Source organism: Oncorhynchus mykiss, chromosome 2, assembly GCF_013265735.2.
Source record: "Oncorhynchus mykiss isolate Arlee chromosome 2, USDA_OmykA_1.1, whole genome shotgun sequence".
Taxonomy (NCBI): Eukaryota; Metazoa; Chordata; class Actinopteri; order Salmoniformes; family Salmonidae; genus Oncorhynchus; species Oncorhynchus mykiss.
The window spans coordinates 20,988,282-21,007,939 of NC_048566.1; the positions used below are offsets into that span (position 1 = coordinate 20,988,282).

The window sequence follows — 19,658 nt, forward strand, 5'->3', positions numbered from 1 at the left end:
AGACATTGTAATGACACAGATACAAAGATGAGTCCACCCACACCTCAATTCCTGTGGCTCAAAAGATGTTTCTTTTCTTGGGAAATGTACTGCTAATCCTCTTCCTTGTATCTCTCCCTAGGCCTGAAAACATTGTTGTTTTTTTTACCTGGAAACCTTGTTAATGGCTGTGATCGGATAGGGCCCTAAGTCATTGGTGTTGGGTCCGGGGCCAGGAATTAGAGGTTAGAGATCAGGGGTTATGCTACTGTGAGTGTCTGCAGTATTATAAGAGCCAGAGCTGTCAGACATTCCATCGGTCTGCCTGTGCAGTGTGGGTTACTGCTAGGGGTGAGGAGGTGGGGTGTTGGTTGGGGGTAACCTTAGCTTTTAAGTGTATTATGTTCTAATGTTATATGAACTCTGTAGGAGCATACAAACAGTGAAATACACAAATTACATACAGAGAGATTAATTTACCAATACCGTTATGCATCACTGCATAATCATAGTGCATTTTCATACTTTGTTCATACTTTGTTCTTGAACTCTCCATTGGTGAGACCATTGATGATGTGTTCTGTCTGTACACAATGGAATATCTCATGTCAGCTAGCCTGTGGTAAATACCAGTGCCAGTGAGCGCTGGAGATGGGCTAAAAGGGCATACCTGTTGGATGGCATGTCATAACTACTGGTCAAAGGTTGTTTGTTTAGGCCTCCCGGTTAAGAGGAAGGCCGTGTATACTGAGACGAAAGAAACGGACTAAAACCAAGAAAGAAAAACTGAAAGGTGTACAGCTAGTGTGATTCATTCAGGCCAGCCTGAATCCACAATAAAAAGTGCTCTTCTATCCTACCTTATATGGGCCTGTCTATTATTCCAACTTTCAGGACAAATAATGGTAGGCCTCCAGTGTAGTAAATGTATTTAGCCACCTTCACATTAATTTAAGTTTAAACTGAATGGCTGAATAGGGATTTGTCCTTCTCTCTCTATTTGCTTCATACCACAGTATTATTAGTATCTCTCTCTCACCCCCTCCCCCAGGACCCAATGCTCAGCAGGGGGGGGGGGGGTTCTGACATCTGATTGACAGGTCAGTGATGAGGGTATAAAGAGGGGCTGTTGATGGGGTGAGGGGTCAAGGTCAAAGGTCAGAATCCTGCTGAGAGAGGGAGAGACTTGCTAACGAGGGAAACATTTACAGCCATGTCGTCATCCACACAGCTCAGGTCTCTCTCTCTCTCTTTCAGTCAACAAACTGCTGACACGTGGCAGGGGAAGAGCAAACTTATATTTGATTACTAACAAGAGTGAATTAATCTATTGATTGGAATTCATTCATTCGAAAACGGTCGATAAACCATGCTAATTACCATGTAAATACACAATGGGACCACATTTTTATTCAACTTTTTTTCTGAAACAGTTTGGGTCCTCAATGGTTTAAATACATTGCAAACTGAAACAGATCTGAAACAGTCTCAATTGCTTTTTGTAATAATATAACTCCATTCAAACTACACATTACTGCATATTTTCATATAATCTACCTGGTATTTCCAGAAACTAAGAAGAAAGCTAGAGAATGCTCTGTCTGTAGTGGAGTTCGTATAGCCAAATACTGCTCCACTGACAGCAGCACTAGAAGTTAACTCATTCTCCAGAGATGGAAAGTAACTAATCAGCAATAGACAGAGACACAGACAGACAGACAGACGTAAACGTTTTTAGAGATTACGGCATTATATCACATTGCAGTGTTGTCTGTTTACCGCTAGGTGTCTCCCTTCCTGCTCCTCTCCACCTTCTCTCACACACTGGCACACACGCGCGCGCTAACACAATCTGCCTCTTTACCTGCTGGTGTCTCAGATTTTTGTGATGTCTTTTTTAATCAACATGTATTATTTTGTATAAACAGAGATTCTACTATTTTCATATTTTTTTAATCGTTTCCAAATGGCATGTGAGGGAACACCAACAGGGGGACACCGACAGCGAGGACGCTGTGAGATGCTTCTGCCCAAGCTGTCTGTCTCTGCGTGAGTCTGTTTGTCTGTCTACTACAAGAGAAATAAGGATGATGTAATGTTTACTATGTAACTGTCTTTGTTGGCTTGCACAGCCTGGAAAAAAAGAGAAGACTACTCCTCTATATCTCTGTCACTTAATCAGAATCAAAGGTAAAGACCTCAAACCAAATTTATCTTTCAAAGGTATTGCAGAAAAACATCCAGATCCAAAATGTTATATATATATATTTTTTCCCCGAAAATCTGCCAGTGTGCTATTGAGAATAAGCTAGAAGTCCGTTGTAGTCGTTGTCCTACTCTGTCTGTGACTGCCATAGTACTACAGAGGTTCTGCAAGCCACTCTTCCATGCAGCCTGGCTCTCTCTCGTACTACCGTACTTGCAGTAAACACCGGTGAGCCGAGTTTACGACAGACCACACCCCCTTGGTCCAGCTGGTGGCAACATGCGTCATGACATCACCACTGCGTTCGGCCATTGGCTGGGAGTCATCTCCGGTCTGGCCAATCAGGCGTCGGCAAGGTGACGTCAGCAAAGATCCCCTTGTCATTTTCTATGGGAGATGCGGGGCAGTGTAATCGTCGACGTCAGACAGAGCTGAATTCAGCGCCGTGATTGGCTGTTCGGTGCGAGGTGAGGGTCTGTTGCTGAGAGAAAAGAAAGGAGGAGTGTAATCAGCGAAAGGAGAGATACAAAGGAGTGAAAGAGGTGTAATGGCACTACATTTTACACTATAACAATTATAAAGAAAACAAAGATCTCAACCATTGCCGAAGGAAATGGGCTCGAGAGCAGTAAAACTTTTTAGCACCCCTTCTTTCTGAATCACTCCATCCCACTTTCCCCATTCCTTCAGGTCTGCAGAGGGAGTTGACAGACTTGTAGAAATCACGGATGAGGTTGTAGTTCTGTAAGTGCACACACTATCAATGACCTATCTTTTCCTTGGCGTTTTCGTGATAAGGAAAGTCCCACAGTAGACTGTCTAGCCAGGGATGGCCCTTGCGCTCTCAGTGGTGGTAAACGTGACCCGTTATTTTGAAGTTGGAGGACACCTATGCTATTCTATTGGCTAAACTCTGATTCGGTCTCTCCCTTGGGCCCACCCACACACTGTTCCTATGGTTCCCAATGCCCTTATTGGATACTGTATAGTTTGGGACTAGGCACCGGCTTGGTTTAATATCCCATAGCCATTGGCCAGATTCACGTGTCAATCATGTGGACTTTGACAGCTGTCCACACCCTTTTCTTTGTACCGTTAACGCTGGTAGGCTACTGTACCTGTCAGAGAACTGTGATTGGTCAGAGGCCAGCTGTTAGTGGTTCATTCACCATTTTGAGACTGTAGTGGAAAAGGGACCCAGATCTTTTTCTCTTTTTTTTTCATCCCTGTTTGAGTTGCTCTGGGAAAAATACATGTTTTACAGAGGGAAATTAAAGTACGAGCCCGGACCACACAGTAGCAACCGCCAGCCGAGGGATGTTACCCGCGAGCGTGCAAGCTTCCTCATCTGCAAAATAGGATCGTACATGTTTCTATTGCCAACTGAATTTTTCTGTTTGGGTGAGTTTACAACTAACCGACTTGTATGTTCTTCTTTAACAAGCTAACAACAGTTACTATCAACGGCTAACGGTCGGTCTGCTTGCCCTGTTTTTCGTACTGATCGCGTGTAAAGAAGAGTGACACAGCTTTCTCGCTAAGTATCAAGGAAGGGACGAGAGAAAAGAGGAGAGGGGGTGAGGGTGCACAGTCACTAAACTTTGTCAACGGATTAACTGCATAACCTGCAAGCAAGCTACAAGTAACTTTGCACTACTATTCTCCACCTCAACGTTGCGGTAAACTTGACTTTGTGCATAGCAGTAAATAGGTAATCGACCCATCTTGCACACCCCAGTGCAGCAAATACATGACACCCCAGCATCAGCCCCAGGATTTACTATTGCTGTCCTGACTATTTGTAAATAGTAAACGAATGGAACACTACGTCCTATTTAGCCTAAAACAGTCGCGAGCAGTTGTAATGACGTTGTTGTTACTACTACTACTACTGAGCAGTAGTAGCCAGATTAGCTAGCGATTTGTGTGACCCGCTTAAAATGAATGCTGTTTAGCTCGCTGAATAAACATTTGCGTCATGAACTGTCCCTGAAGTAACTGCACATCAATTTGCAATATATTTTAGTGTTAGAGAAAGATGTGCAAAGCTGCGTTGTGTAGAAAATGTCGTTGGGCTAAGCATTCGACACAGGCTGTTGTGTTTGTTTGCTTCTGGTAAGAACAGCCTCAACTCATTTGACATTGTGCAGTATGGAGTGCAGCGGCTCTAGTACTAGCTAGGCTACTCTTGCTCGGATCAGCGCAGAACCTAGGCCGGGGAGAAACAGCTCGTATGCTGTCTGGCACTATGTAACGGCTCCTCTAAGGCCGTGCTCCCACTTTTCTGCCCAGCTAAACTACTATCACAGCACTCCAGAGGCGTCTTGGCTGCATTGAGCTGCAGTTTCCTTATAGACTTTTTTACATTTGACATGTAGAATATTTTTCAGAGAGTTAAACAACATTTGCAATTGGGGTGTACAGACGTGTACCCCGGTGCTGTCAGAACTGACAGCATTTGCAATGTATTGCAGATTATGCACATAGAAAATCGTTGATTTTGTATCATCATCATTGCTTTCATCCCTTAATTTGTGCATGCATATGGAAATCTCTCCTAGATTGAAATGTATGCTGTAGTTTAGCAGAGCAGTTTGCCATTGATTTGGCATTGGCAGTCCTGCCATTGAGTCCCAGTCAACACTGAACACCTCTGGTCCATGCTAAAGCTGTAGATCAATAACTGACTGGAGTCCTTAACGGTTGTTTCAACCTTCAATATTTCTGTTTCATCAATAATATGGACAGTGACAGTCATAATTATGCCAGCAAGCAACTGACCTTATTTTAACTACATCACAACTAAACTGATGTTCTCCACCGTAGCGCCCTCACACACTCACACACTCACTCACACTCTCACACACTCTCACACACTCACTCACTCACACACACACTCACTCACACACTTGTTCATAGTTCTCCCTCTCACTACACCAACAATACCCTGCCAAAATCTGTTCCTTTATGTCGCATTGTGCGATCACTCCACCCCCTCGTCGTACAGTGAGTACGTACACAAGAGCTACTCAAGTGTGTGTGTGTGATGTGTGTTATTTCATTTTTTGCTGTTTCATGTGTCTTGGTTCCCTGGTGACCCAGTTCAAGGGTAGGATGGCCCTGTCACCACGGTAAACCACGGGGGAGAATACAGTACACTACCCTGGTACTACACCTTTTAATCCTTAGTGGTGTAGTGTGTCTTAGTGCTCCCCTCTCCATCCCGTTCCCTCCACTGCAGCCCTGCGCCCTCTCAGACGCCCATAAAATACATTTCAGAGAGGGATGAACTGCAGTGTGCTATACCCCACACACACAGTGTGAAGAGGTGCAGCACCAAACAAGGTAGAGACAACGTGAAGTACCACACTCAACATATGCTGTTTTGTACACACACTCTTGTGCGGCACATCTCCTGCACACGGGCAGTCGGGCACACACACCCTCTGCCACAGTGTGCCGGGGCACTGCACTATATTACTCACAAGTTGTTCACAAAAATTGCATTGTGGCAGTAGTTTATAACCGTGGGCTAGTACAGTAATAAAGTGTAGTGGGACTAGGAGCATGCTTTTATTCTGCACATGTGCCCATGTCTTTACACTCTCTGTTGAGATTAGCTGTCTATATTAATTACTCCTCACTGTGTATGTGTGTGTGTGTGTGTGATCTTAAGCCAATGGAGAATTGAACAGTGTGTCTGTTCTGTAAATTCCTGGTTCAGTGTTAGTGTGTGGGACTGCTGGCCGTATATTTGTGTGTGTGTGTAGTCAATGCCGCTCGTATTCCAGGGTGATCGTGTTTAGGCTGATTTCTGAGTACTAGGCCTTCACTGTCTGTGGGGCTAAATGTTTATCAATCAACCCCTTTAAGGCCAGTTCTGCCAGAGGCTCTCACAATACAGAATGGAATAATTTATACATTTAGATGGATCTAGTTATTTGCCTAGTGTTTTAGTTGTGACACTGTAGGCTACATTAGATGGTACTTGAATCACATGATAAAATGTACATTGTACAATATTTGTATTGTACTTAAATAAACAGGCTAATCTCCTGTTATTGCCATTTTTGTGATTGAGCCAGAATCAACTGATCTTAATCAAGGCCATTCAATTATCATGGTCTTTTCCCAGAAGACGCAGCATATGCTTAAAATTTCTCCCAGTCATTTTTCTGGAATCCGAAACATGGTATAAAGGGGAAAAAAAGTATAAAGAAAAATGTTTTGGGCAGCTACTTTTACTTTATTACGTTTGTTTTTGCACCCCGGGCGCCGATAACGTCGGTTGAATGCATTCAGTTGTGCATTTGACTAGGTATCCCCTTTCCCTAATCTACAGTCTCGGTTTTAGCCAGCCGGCTAATTTTCTGCCGTAATCCCAGAGCAGGTTATTAAAAACACTTAAAATGACAAGACTGACAATAAGCACATACGGAGCAGCATATGAGAAGTAACACTTAGCACGCAGACATACGGCACAATAACACAAAAAACAACCAGTTCTTTGGAATTGTGGTCTTAAATAAAATCAACATTTAGGTTTGATGAAAAAAATACAAAATTTAGCCTTGGATGGTTGCTGACCTCTCTGGGCTGTATTCAACTAAGACCATGCCCATGATCAACACACTGACCTTGACCTGATACTTCACACTCAATCTTGTACTGATACTTCACACTCAATCTTGTACTGATACTTCACACTCAATCTTGTATCACACACTACTTCCCAGCAGTGTTTCCCCTATATTCATTTAGCAGTAGCAAGCCGCCGCTGCTAAATTGTTGCCCCACTCCAAGAAATATGATGTAATATGTATGTATATACAGTACAAGTCAGAAGTTTGGACACGCCTACTCATTCCAGGGGTTTTCTTTATTTTTACTATTTTCTACATTGTAGAATAATAGTAAAGACATCAAAACTATGAAATAACACATATAGAATCATGTAGTAACCAATAAAGTGGTTCTGGTTGAGAGAATGCCAAGAGTGTACAAAGATATCATCAAGGCAAAGGGTGGCTACTTTGAAGAATCTAAAATATATTTTGATTTGTTTAACACTTCTTTGGTTACTACATGATTCTATATGTGTTATTTCATAGTTTTGATATCTTTACTATTATTCTACAATGAAGAAAATAGTACAAATAAAGAAAAATCCTTGAATGAGTAGGTGTGTTTAAACTTTTGACTGGTACTGTATATATATATATATATATATATATATATATATATATATATATTTAAATCTCTGGATGGTAAAAAATAAAGAACAATATAAATTATGTAGAAACGATAGAGGAGCTATGTCTTATAAATAAGATCATCTTTGTCACGCCCTGACCTTAGAGAGCCGTTTTATTTCTCTATTTGGTGAGGTCAGAGTGTGATTATGGTGGGCATTCTATGTTTCCTATTTCTTTGTTTTTGGCCGAGAGTGGTTACCAATCAGAGGCAGCTGTCTATCGTTGTCTCTGATTGGGAATCATACTTAGGCAGCCTTTTCCCCAGCTGTGTTTGTGGGTAGTTGTTTCCTGTTTAGTCTCTGTTACCTGACAGAACTGTTCGCTTTCGTTTTGTTACTTTGTTCGAGTCTTTTTTTTGATAAATAAATAATCATGAACACTTTTCACCCTGCGCTTTGGTCCACTCCTTCCAACGACAGGCATTACAGTCTTTGAGAAGTAACAATCACCAATAAAAACTACACAGTTCGAGAGAATCTAAAATTCCAAAAATGTCAAGGCATTGATTTTGTTATAATGTTTGAGTCACTCAGATAGCATTAGAGCACGGCATAAGCTATGGCAAAAAAAAAATGTATTGCTGGAAATTAGCTTTAAAACTGTCTGCAAATGTTCTCTCAGCCCACTGGCAAAATAGGTAGAATTGCAGGAAATTAGCTTTAGAACACCAACATGTCTCTGTATGCTAAGAGGAGGGCCTTTCAAATCTTTGGTCGGAGACGTGCAATTGGCCACGCCACCTACCATGCTATCTTTTCCACCGCTGCTGAAAAAAACACTGCTTCCAGGAATAGATGAATGGTCACTAACCTTGAATTCCTAGTGTGTGGAGTAATAAAACGGAATAAAATACAAATTAAATATAGCCTACAGTACGGCAGAGTACACACACACACGCTAAGGGCTCTACATTGCAAACATTTTACTCACATATTGTTCCTAAATATTTTTCTATGTGACCTGGAATTAAAATGTAAAACCACCGGTGCGCCTCGAAAAATAATCACCCAGATGATGATTTTTGCAAAGATTATTTCACTGTACAGCAGCCCCTGAGTGGAGAATACACTGAGCACAGATTCATGACCGTCATGCTTGCACCATTACTACAAAGAAAACATCTTGTTACCGCAGATATTTTTTCTACATTCCTTTGTTAAGCGCACAGGTGGTCCTTGTAAAAAAAGGTCAGTTTAGAGTCCTGCCACTTTCTTATCAGCCGAAGCCAAGAGCATTTTAAAATGCTCACCACCTCCCTACACTCACCACCTCCCTACACTCACCACTCACCACCTCCCTACACTCACCACCTCCCTACACTCACCACGTCCCTACACTCACCACTCACCACCTCCCTACACTCACCACTCACCACCTCCCTACACTCACCACCTCCCTACACTCACCACCTCCCTACATTCACCACCTCACTACACTCACCACGTCCCTACACTCACCACGTCCCTACACTCACCACCTCCCTACACTCACCACCTCCCTACATTCACCACCTCACTACACTCACCACGTCCCCACACTCACCACGTCCCTACACTCACCACGTCCCTACACTCACCACCTCCCTACACTCACCACCTCCCTACATTCACCACCTCACTACACTCACCACGTCCCCACACTCACCACGTCCCTACACTCACCACCTCCCTACACTCAACACGTCCCTACACTCACCACAACTAGGGACAGGAGGTTTTCCTCTCAACGTCCCTACACTCACCACAACTAGGGACAGGAGATTTTCCTCACAACATCCCTACACTCACCACGTCCCTACACTCACCACCTCCCTACACTCACCACCTCCCTACACTCACCACCTCCCTACATTCACCACCTCCCTAGACTCACCACGTCCCTACACTCACCACCTCCCTACACTCACCACTCACCACCTCCCTACACTCACCACCTCCCTACATTCACCACCTCCCTACACTCACCACCTCCCTAGACTCACCACGTCCCTACACTCACCACCTCCCTACACTCACCACTCACCACCTCCCTACACTCACCACCTCCCTACACTCACCACCTCCCTACATTCACCACCTCCCTACACTCACCACCTCCCTAGACTCACCACCTCCCTACACTCACCACTCACCACCTCCCTACACTCACCACCTCCCTACACTCACCACCTCCCTACATTCACCACCTCCCTACACTCACCACCTCCCTAGACTCACCACCTCCCTACACTCACCACCTCCCTACACTCACCACATCCCTACACTCACCACGTCCCTACACTCACCACGTCCCTACACTCACCACCTCCCTACACTCACCACGTCCCTACACTCACCACGTCCCTACACTCACCACCTCCCTACACTCCTCACCTCCCTACACTCACCACCTCCCTACACTCACCACCTCCCTACACTCACCACCTCCCTAAACTCACCACGTCCCTACACTCACCACGTCCCTACACTCACCACCTCCCTACACTCACCACCTCCCTCCACTCACCACGTCCCTACACTCACCACCTCCCTACACTCACCACGTCCCTACACTCACCACAACTAGGAACAGGAGGTTTTCCTCACAACGTCCCTACACTCACCACATCCCTACACTCACCACGTCCCTACACTCACCACGTCCCTACACTCACCACCTCCCTACACTCACCACGTCCCTACACTCACCACCTTCCTACACTCACCACATCCCTACTCTCACCACCTCCCTACACTCACCACCTCCCTACACTCACCACCTCCCTACACTCACCACCTCCCTACACTCACCACCTCCCTACACTCACCACCAACCTACACTCACCACCTCCCTACACTCACGACCTCCCTAAACTCACCACAACTAGGGACAAGAGATTTTCCTCTCAACATTCCTACACTCACCACAACTAGGGACAGGGGGTTTTCCTCTCAAACTTCCCTACACTCACCACAACTAGGGACAGGAGGTTTTCCTCTCAACGTCCCTACACTCACCACAACTAGGGACAGGAGGTTTTCCTCACAACGTCCCTACACTCACCACGTCCCTACACTCACCACGTCCCTACACTCACCACCTCCCTACACTCACCACGTCCCTACACTCACCACCTCCCTACACTCACCACAATTAGGAACAGGAGGTTTTCCTCACAACGTCCCTACACTCACCACGTCCCTACACTCACCACGTCCCTACACTCACCACCTCCCTACACTCACCACGTCCCTACACTCACCACCTCCCTACACTCACCACCTTCCTACACTCACCACAACTAGGAACAGGAGGTTTTCCTCTCAACATTCCTACACTCACCAAAACTAGGGACAGGGGGTTTTCCTCTCAATATTCCTACACTCACCACAACTAGGGACAGGAGGTTTTCCTCTCAACATTCCTACACTCACCAAAACTAGGGACAGGAGGTTTTCCTCTCAATATTCCTACAATCACCACAACTAGGGACAGGAGGTTTTCCTCTCAATATTCCTACAATCACCACAACTGGGGACAGGAGGTTTTCCTCTCAATATTCCTACACTCACCACAACTAGGGAAAGTAGGTTTTCCTCTCAATAGTCCTACACTCACCACAACTAGGGACAGTAGGTTTTCCTCTCAACATTCCTACACTCACCACAACGAAGGACAGTAGGTTTTCCTCTCAACATTCCTACACTCACCACAACTAAGGACAGGAGGTTTTCCTCTCAACCTCCCTACACTCATCACATCCCGACACTCACCACCTCCCTACACTCACCACCTCCCTACACTCACCACTCACCACCTCCCTACACTCACCACTCACCACCTCCCTACACTCACCACCTCCCTACACTCACCACCTCCCTACATTCACCACCTCACTACACTCACCACGTCCCTACACTCACCACGTCCCTACACTCACCACCTCCCTACACTCACCACCTCCCTACATTCACCACCTCACTACACTCACCACGTCCCCACACTCACCACGTCCCTACACTCACCACCTCCCTACACTCACCACGTCCCCACACTCACCACGTCCCTACACTCACCACCTCCCTACACTCACCACCTCCCTACATTCACCACCTCACTACACTCACCATGTCCCCACACTCACCACGTCCCTACACTCACCACCTCCCTACACTCACCACGTCCCTACACTCACCACAACTAGGGACAGGAGGTTTTCCTCTCAACATTCCTACACTCACCACAACTAGAGACAGGAGGTTTTCCTCTCAACGTCCCTACACTCACCACAACTAGGGACAGAAGATTTTCCTCACAACATCCCTACACTCACCACGTCCCTACACTCACCACCTCCCTACACTCACCACCTCCCTACACTCACCACCTCCCTACATTCACCACGTCCCTACACTCACCACCTCCCTACACTCACCACTCACCACCTCCCTACACTCACCACCTCCCTACATTCACCACCTCCCTACACTCACCACCTCCCTAGACTCACCACGTCCCTACACTCACCACCTCCCTACACTCACCACTCACCACCTCCCTACACTCACCACCTCCCTACACTCACCACCTCCCTACATTCACCACCTCCCTACACTCACCACCTCCCTAGACTCACCACCTCCCTACACTCACCACTCACCACCTCCCTACACTCACCACCTCCCTACACTCACCACCTCCCTACATTCACCACCTCCCTACACTCACCACCTCCCTAGACTCACCACCTCCCTACACTCACCACCTCCCTACACTCACCACATCCCTACACTCACCACGTCCCTACACTCACCACGTCCCTACACTCACCACCTCCCTACACTCACCACGTCCCTACACTCACCACGTCCCTACACTCACCACCTCCCTACACTCCTCACCTCCCTACACTCACCACCTCCCTACACTCACCACCTCCCTACACTCACCACCTCCCTACACTCACCACGTCCCTACACTCACCACGTCCCTACACTCACCACCTCCCTACACTCACCACCTCCCTCCACTCACCACGTCCCTACACTCACCACCTCCCTACACTCACCACGTCCCTACACTCACCACAACTAGGAACAGGAGGTTTTCCTCACAACGTCCCTACACTCACCACATCCCTACACTCACCACGTCCCTACACTCACCACGTCCCTACACTCACCACCTCCCTACACTCACCACGTCCCTACACTCACCACCTTCCTACACTCACCACATCCCTACTCTCACCACCTCCCTACACTCACCACCTCCCTACACTCACCACCTCCCTACACTCACCACCTCCCTACACTCACCACCAACCTACACTCACCACCTCCCTACACTCACGACCTCCCTACACTCACCACAACTAGGGACAAGAGATTTTCCTCTCAACATTCCTACACTCACCACAACTAGGGACAGGGGGTTTTCCTCTCAAACTTCCCTACACTCACCACAACTAGGGACAGGAGGTTTTCCTCTCAACGTCCCTACACTCACCACAACTAGGGACAGGAGGTTTTCCTCACAACGTCCCTACACTCACCACGTCCCTACACTCACCACGTCCCTACACTCACCACCTCCCTACACTCACCACGTCCCTACACTCACCACCTCCCTACACTCACCACAATTAGGAACAGGAGGTTTTCCTCACAACGTCCCTACACTCACCACGTCCCTACACTCACCACGTCCCTACACTCACCACCTCCCTACACTCACCACGTCCCTACACTCACCACCTCCCTACACTCACCACCTTCCTACACTCACCACAACTAGGAACAGGAGGTTTTCCTCTCAACATTCCTACACTCACCAAAACTAGGAACAGGGGGTTTTCCTCTCAATATTCCTACACTCACCACAACTAGGGACAGGAGGTTTTCCTCTCAACATTCCTACACTCACCAAAACTAGGGACAGGAGGTTTTCCTCTCAATATTCCTACAATCACCACAACTAGGGACAGGAGGTTTTCCTCTCAATATTCCTACAATCACCACAACTGGGGACAGGAGGTTTTCCTCTCAATATTCCTACACTCACCACAACTAGGGACAGTAGGTTTTCCTCTCAATAGTCCTACACTCACCACAACTAGGGACAGTAGGTTTTCCTCTCAACATTCCTACACTCACCACAACTAGGGACAGGAGGTTTTCCTCTCAACATTCCTACACTCACCACAACTAGGGACAGGAGGTTTTCCTCTCAACATTCCTACAATCACCACAACTGGGGACAGGAGGTTTTCCTCTCAATATTCCTACACTCACCACAACTAGGGACAGTAGGTTTTCCTCTCAATAGTCCTACACTCACCACAACGAAGGACAGGAGGTTTTCCTCTCAACATTCCTACACTCACCACAACTAAGGACAGGAGGTTTTCCTCTCAACCTCCCTACACTCATCACATCCCGACACTCACCACCTCCCTACACTCACCACCTCCTTACACTCACCACTCACCACCTCCCTACACTCACCACTCACCACCTCCCTACACTCACCACCTCCCTACACTCACCACCTCCCTACATTCACCACCTCACTACACTCACCACGTCCCTACACTCACCACGTCCCTACACTCACCACCTCCCTACACTCACCACCTCCCTACATTCACCACCTCACTACACTCACCACGTCCCCACACTCACCACGTCCCTACACTCACCACCTCCCTACACTCACCACGTCCCCACACTCACCACGTCCCTACACTCACCACCTCCCTACACTCACCACCTCCCTACATTCACCACCTCACTACACTCACCATGTCCCCACACTCACCACGTCCCTACACTCACCACCTCCCTACACTCACCACGTCCCTACACTCACCACAACTAGGGACAGGAGGTTTTCCTCTCAACATTCCTACACTCACCACAACTAGAGACAGGAGGTTTTCCTCTCAACGTCCCTACACTCACCACAACTAGGGACAGAAGATTTTCCTCACAACATCCCTACACTCACCACGTCCCTACACTCACCACCTCCCTACACTCACCACCTCCCTACACTCACCACCTCCCTACATTCACCACGTCCCTACACTCACCACCTCCCTACACTCACCACTCACCACCTCCCTACACTCACCACCTCCCTACATTCACCACCTCCCTACACTCACCACCTCCCTAGACTCACCACGTCCCTACACTCACCACCTCCCTACACTCACCACTCACCACCTCCCTACACTCACCACCTCCCTACACTCACCACCTCCCTACATTCACCACCTCCCTACACTCACCACCTCCCTAGACTCACCACCTCCCTAGACTCACCACCTCCCTACACTCACCACCTCCCTACACTCACCACCTCCCTACACTCACCACGTCCCTACACTCACCACCTCCCTACACTCACCACGTCCCTACACTCACCACGTCCCTACACTCACCACCTCCCTACACTCCTCACCTCCCTACACTCACCACCTCCCTACACTCACCACCTCCCTACACTCACCACCTCCCTAAACTCACCACGTCCCTACACTCACCACGTCCCTACACTCACCACCTTCCTACACTCACCACATCCCTACTCTCACCACCTCCCTACACTCACCACCTCCCTACACTCACCACCTCCCTACACTCACCACCTCCCTACACTCACCACCAACCTACACTCACCACCTCCCTACACTCACGACCTCCCTACACTCACCACAACTAGGGACAAGAGATTTTCCTCTCAACATTCCTACACTCACCACAACTAGGGACAGGGGGTTTTCCTCTCAAACTTCCCTACACTCACCACAACTAGGGACAGGAGGTTTTCCTCTCAACGTCCCTACACTCACCACAACTAGGGACAGGAGGTTTTCCTCACAACGTCCCTACACTCACCACGTCCCTACACTCACCACGTCCCTACACTCACCACCTCCCTACACTCACCACGTCCCTACACTCACCACCTCCCTACACTCACCACAATTAGGAACAGGAGGTTTTCCTCACAACGTCCCTACACTCACCACGTCCCTACACTCACCACGTCCCTACACTCACCACCTCCCTACACTCACCACGTCCCTACACTCACCACCTCCCTACACTCACCACCTTCCTACACTCACCACAACTAGGAACAGGAGGTTTTCCTCTCAACATTCCTACACTCACCAAAACTAGGAACAGGGGGTTTTCCTCTCAATATTCCTACACTCACCACAACTAGGGACAGGAGGTTTTCCTCTCAACATTCCTACACTCACCAAAACTAGGGACAGGAGGTTTTCCTCTCAATATTCCTACAATCACCACAACTAGGGACAGGAGGTTTTCCTCTCAATATTCCTACAATCACCACAACTGGGGACAGGAGGTTTTCCTCTCAATATTCCTACACTCACCACAACTAGGGACAGTAGGTTTTCCTCTCAATAGTCCTACACTCACCACAACTAGGGACAGTAGGTTTTCCTCTCAACATTCCTACACTCACCACAACTAGGGACAGGAGGTTTTCCTCTCAACATTCCTACACTCACCACAACTAGGGACAGGAGGTTTTCCTCTCAACATTCCTACAATCACCACAACTGGGGACAGGAGGTTTTCCTCTCAATATTCCTACACTCACCACAACTAGGGACAGTAGGTTTTCCTCTCAATAGTCCTACACTCACCACAACGAAGGACAGGAGGTTTTCCTCTCAACATTCCTACACTCACCACAACTAAGGACAGGAGGTTTTCCTCTCAACCTCCCTACACTCATCACATCCCGACACTCACCACCTCCCTACACTCACCACCTCCTTACACTCACCACTCACCACCTCCCTACACTCACCACTCACCACCTCCCTACACTCACCACCTCCCTACACTCACCACCTCCCTACATTCACCACCTCACTACACTCACCACGTCCCTACACTCACCACGTCCCTACACTCACCACCTCCCTACACTCACCACCTCCCTACATTCACCACCTCACTACACTCACCACGTCCCCACACTCACCACGTCCCTACACTCACCACCTCCCTACACTCACCACGTCCCCACACTCACCACGTCCCTACACTCACCACCTCCCTACACTCACCACCTCCCTACATTCACCACCTCACTACACTCACCATGTCCCCACACTCACCACGTCCCTACACTCACCACCTCCCTACACTCACCACGTCCCTACACTCACCACAACTAGGGACAGGAGGTTTTCCTCTCAACATTCCTACACTCACCACAACTAGAGACAGGAGGTTTTCCTCTCAACGTCCCTACACTCACCACAACTAGGGACAGAAGATTTTCCTCACAACATCCCTACACTCACCACGTCCCTACACTCACCACCTCCCTACACTCACCACCTCCCTACACTCACCACCTCCCTACATTCACCACGTCCCTACACTCACCACCTCCCTACACTCACCACTCACCACCTCCCTACACTCACCACCTCCCTACATTCACCACCTCCCTACACTCACCACCTCCCTAGACTCACCACGTCCCTACACTCACCACCTCCCTACACTCACCACTCACCACCTCCCTACACTCACCACCTCCCTACACTCACCACCTCCCTACATTCACCACCTCCCTACACTCACCACCTCCCTAGACTCACCACCTCCCTAGACTCACCACCTCCCTACACTCACCACCTCCCTACACTCACCACCTCCCTACACTCACCACGTCCCTACACTCACCACCTCCCTACACTCACCACGTCCCTACACTCACCACGTCCCTACACTCACCACCTCCCTACACTCCTCACCTCCCTACACTCACCACCTCCCTACACTCACCACCTCCCTACACTCACCACCTCCCTAAACTCACCACGTCCCTACACTCACCACGTCCCTACACTCACCACCTCCCTACACTCACCACCTCCCTCCACTCACCACGTCCCTACACTCACCACCTCCCTACACTCACCACGTCCCTACACTCACCACAACTAGGAACAGGAGGTTTTCCTCACAACGTCCCTACACTCACCACATCCCTACACTCACCACGTCCCTACACTCACCACGTCCCTACACTCACCACCTCCCTACACTCACCACGTCCCTACACTCACCACCTTCCTACACTCACCACATCCCTACTCTCACCACCTCCCTACACTCACCACCTCCCTACACTCACCACCTCCCTACACTCACCACCTCCCTACACTCACCACCAACCTACACTCACCACCTCCCTACACTCACAACCTCCCTACACTCACCACAACTAGGGACAAGAGATTTTCCTCTCAACATTCCTACACTCACCACAACTAGGGACAGGGGGTTTTCCTCTCAAACTTCCCTACACTCACCACAACTAGGGACAGGAGGTTTTCCTCTCAACGTCCCTACACTCACCACAACTAGGGACAGGAGGTTTTCCTCACAACTTCCCTACACTCACCACGTCCCTACACTCACCACGTCCCTACACTCACCACCTCCCTACACTCACCATGTCCCTACACTCACCACCTCCCTACACTCACCACAATTAGGAACAGGAGGTTTTCCTCACAACGTCCCTACACTCACCACGTCCCTACACTCACCACGTCCCTACACTCACCACCTCCCTACACTCACCACGTCCCTACACTCACCACGTCCCTACACTCACCACGTCCCTACACTCACCACAACTAGGGACAGGAGGTTTTCCTCTCAACATTCCTACACTCACCACAACAAGGGACAGGAGGTTTTCCTCTCAACATTACTACACTCACCACCTCCCTACGCTCACCACCTCCCTACACTCACCACAACTAGGAACAGGATGTTTTCCTCACAACGTCCCTATACTCACCACGTCCCTACACTCACCACCTCCCTACACTCACCACGTCCCTACACTCACTACCTCGTTACACTCACCACCTCGCTACACTCACCACCTCCCCACACTCACCACCTCCCTACACTCACCACTTCCCTACACTCACCACCTCCCTACACTCACCACGTCCCTACACTCACCACCTCCCTACACTCACCACCTCCCTACACTCACCACCTCCCTACACTCACCACAACTAGGGACAGGAGGTTTTCCTCTCAATATTCCTACACTCACCACAACTAGGGACAGGAGGTTTTCCTCTCAACATTCCTACACTCACCAAAACTAGGGACAGGAGGTTTTCCTCTCAATATTCCTACAATCACCACAACTAGGGACAGGAGGTTTTCCTCTCAATATTCCTACAATCACCACAACTGGGGACAGGAGGTTTTCCTCTCAATATTCCTACACTCACCACAACTAGGGACAGTAGGTTTTCCTCTCAATATTCCTACACTCACCACAACTAGGGACAGTAGGTTTTCCTCTCAACATTCCTACACTCACCACAACGAAGGACAGGAGGTTTTCCTTTCAACATTCCTACACTCACCACAACGAAGGACAGGAGGTTTTCCTCTCAACATTCCTACACTCACCACAACTAAGGACAGGAGGTTTTCCTCTCAACCTCCCTACACTCATCACATCCCGACACTCACCACCTCCCTACACTCACCACCTCCCTAGACTCACCACAAACCTACACTCACCACCTCCCTACACTCACCACGTCCCTACACTCACCACAACTAGCGACAGGAGGTTTTCCTCTCAACATTCCTACACTCACCACAACTAAGGACAGGAGGTTTTCCTCTCAACATTCCTACACTCACCACCTCCCTACGCTCACCACCTCCCTACACTCACCACAACTAGGAACAGGATGTTTTCCTCACAACGTCCCTACACTCACCACGTCCCTACACTCACCACGTCCCTACACTCACCACCTCGCTACACTCACCACCTCGCTACACTCACCACCTCCCTACACTCACCACCTCCCTACACTCACCACTTCCCTACACTCATCACATCCCGACACTCACCACCTCCCTACACTCACCACCTCCCTACACTCACCACCTCCCTAGACTCACCACGTCCCTACACTCACCACCTCCCTACACTCACCACGTCCCTACACTCACCACAACTAGCGACAGGAGGTTTTCCTCTCAACATTCCTACACTCACCACAACTAAGGACAGGAGGTTTTCCTCTCAACATTCCTACACTCACCACCTCCCTACGCTCACCACCTCCCTACACTCACCACAACTAGGAACAGGATGTTTTCCTCACAACGTCCCTACACTCA

The 19,658-nt window shown here is 48.6% G+C and overlaps 1 protein-coding gene across 3 annotated transcripts in view; it reads left to right on the plus strand.

Moving 5' to 3' along the window:
- Positions 1 to 1,849: 1,849 nt before the first annotated feature.
- The window catches only part of LOC110509768 (protein capicua homolog), a 68,726-nt gene continuing 50,917 nt past the window's right edge, over positions 1,850 to 19,658 (plus strand). Inside the window, exon 1 of one of the 3 annotated variants that reach the window (XM_036941543.1) lies at positions 1,850 to 2,028. The gene's annotated coding sequence lies outside the window, so the exon portion shown is untranslated. Of the gene's footprint in view, positions 2,029 to 3,328; positions 3,587 to 19,658 lie in introns of those variants that run through there. The other 2 variants (XM_036941553.1, XM_036941535.1) reach the window with 2 other exon arrangements.